Here is a 3127-nt window from a genome sequence, read left to right on the forward strand (position 1 = left end):
TGTAAAATCCATGTAAAACATTCCTTGTAAAATCATTGTTATATTTCACCTACCAAACTCGAAAATTTCTCTATATATATATGCCATTTCCCACAATTCTCTTCCTCACAACACACAAACGAAAAAAAAAAAATCAGGAAATTTTTTTTTTAAAACAAAATCTAAGAAAAAAATGGCCGGTGGCGGTAGTATTTACGAGTTACGGAGTTCGATGTATTTGCACAAAGATTCCTACGGGAGGGTGGCGAACGCATTTCTGAGCGGGCTAGAGACATTCATGCACCAGACGGGCTGTACCCCGATCATACAGGAAAGCGGTAAGATGTTCTGCCCCTGTCGGAAATGCAAGAATTCAAAATTTGCACGTTGTGAAACTGTATGGAAGCATTTATTAAACAGAGGATTTACACCACAATACTACATTTGGTATCAACATGGAGAGGGTTATGGGGGAAATGAAGCTAGTAGTAGTAATAATAATTTTGAGGATGCTCATCATAATGAAGAACCAAAGCATTTGCATAATGAATATAATTATCACCACGATCATGAGCAGATGGTAGATCATGATAGGGTTCAAGATATGATTAGTGATGCATTTTTAGAAACAACTACAACAATAGCTGATGGAACTGGAAATGTAGAAGAACCTAATTTGGATGCAAAAAGGTTTTATGAAATGCTAGATGCTGCAAATCAACTAATCTACACTGGTTGTAGAGAAGGTCTCTCTAAATTGTCTCTAGCAGCTAGGATGATGAATATTAAAACGGATCATAATTTACCTGAGAATTGCATGGATGCATGGGCGGAGTTGTTTAAAGAGTATTTGCCAGCAGACAACGTGTCTGCTGAATCTTATTATGAGATTCAGAAATTGGTTTATAGTCTTGGATTGCCTTCGGAGATGATTGATGTTTGCATCGACAACTGCATGATCTACTAGAAGGAAGATGACAAGTTAGAAGAGTGTCGATTCTGCAAAAAATCACGATTCAAACCGCAAGGCCGTGGGAGGAATAGGGTACCGTACCAAAGGATGTGGTACCTACCAATTACAGACATATTGAAAAGATTATATCAATCTGAGAGGACTGCTGCGTCGATGAGGTGGCATGCGGAACATGTTCAGAGAGATGGTGAGGTTGCACATCCATCAGACGCAAGAGCGTGGAAACATTTCAACAAGGTACACCCAGATTTTGCTACAAAGATTCGGAATGTCTATCTTGGGTTATGCACCGATGGATTTAGTCCATTTGGAATGTCTGGTAGACAATATTCTTTGTGGCCAGTCATTCTTACGCCTTACAATTTACCGTCGGATATGTGCATGGAACAAGAATTTCTATTTTTTTGACCATATTAATCCCTGGGCCGAAGTATCCAAAACGGTCTCTAGATGTTTTTCTTCAACAGTTGATAGAAGAGCTAAAGCAATTGTGGTCGGAAGGGATGAGGACGTACGATTGTTCCTTGAAAAACAATTTTACGATGCGAGCAGTTCTGCTGTGGACGATAAGTGATTTCCCTGCTTATGGGATGTTGTCTGGCTGGACAACACATGGAAGATTATCTTGTCCATATTGTCTTGGATCGACGGATGCTTTTCAACTGAAGAATGGTAGGATGAGTTGTTGGTTTGACAGTCATCGTCTCTTTCTTCCACTTTCCCATCCGTACAGAAGAAATAAGACATTGTTTCCAGGGGCGGACGTAGGTGAAGACATATGGGGTCACGTGCCCCCGTCTCTTTTTATTATTTTCCTTTCATAAGCTATACAATTCATGTAATCCTCTTCTAAACCTACAACTAAATATCATGAAATAAAATTATGTGCCCCCGTCTAAATAGACTCTTGCGTCCGCCACTGATTGTTTAGGCACAAAAAAGTTGCCAGAGGCAGTCCTCCTCCATATCTCACTGGCTAGCAGATCGAATCGGACATTGATTATTACGAAGCTCAAGAAACATTTAAGGTTGGAGGAAGCTGACATGTTCCTGGAAATATGCCTGATGGGTATGATGTCTCTCACAATTGGCATAAGAAGAGTATATTTTGGGAGCTACCCTATTGGAAGGATCTTCTCTTACGCCACAATCTGGATGTCATGCATATTGAGAAGAACTTTTTTGAGACCATCATGAATACAATACTTAACGTCCTTGGGAAGACAAAAGATAACAAAAAATCAAGGATGGACTTACCTGATATTTGCTCAAGAAGTGAGTTACATATCAAGAGCAATGGAAACGTTCTTGTTCCCATCTTCTGGTTGTCATCAGAAGCCAAAACAACTTTGTTTGACTGAGTTGCATAAGAAGTTAAGTTTCCTGATGGTTATGTTTCAAATCTCTCAAGATGTGTTGAACGAGGTCAAAAGTTCTCCGGAATGAAGAGTCATGATTGTCATGTGTTTATGCAACGACTACTTCCATTTGCTTTTGCCGAACTCCTTCCAGCAAATGTCCATGAAGCATTTGCAGGTAATCCCCTAGACTATATTTGCGAAGTGATTTTGCCACATGTCTTTTGTCCAATCAATTTCACAAAACAAATATGACATTGCTATCGAAATTGATGACATGTCTTATATCTTAATATGACATGAACAATTGCAGTTAATGTTAATTTATATTTTTGGTAAAAATTTTAAAATATGGTTATAACTCATATATACATTTAATGTCAATTTATATTTTTGAAAATGTTTTTAGAATATGGGAATAACTCATAAATCATCACTAAAATAAATATATTCAAATATGGCATTATAAATTTCGAAATATAATTTAATTATATATTTTTAAATTATACAATTTTAGTACTAAATTTTTTAAAAATGCATACAATTTTTTTAGATAATTATAAAATTTTAATCATAAAATAGTTATTTTCTTATATATCTACAAATTTTATAAATATTTTTTAATTTTCATTTTTGGTAATTATGCAACTTTTACAAAATTATTTAATATATTTACTTCAAATAAATAGATATAAAAATCTATCTAATATTATAATTTCAAATATATACATGCATATTCTTAAATATAATTTTTATTTTTAATTAAATCAAATTTATATTAAAATATTGATACGGAAAATAAAATTTACAATATTAT

This window comes from Brassica oleracea, chromosome C1 (genome assembly GCF_000695525.1).
Source record: "Brassica oleracea var. oleracea cultivar TO1000 chromosome C1, BOL, whole genome shotgun sequence".
Taxonomy (NCBI): domain Eukaryota; kingdom Viridiplantae; phylum Streptophyta; class Magnoliopsida; order Brassicales; family Brassicaceae; genus Brassica; species Brassica oleracea.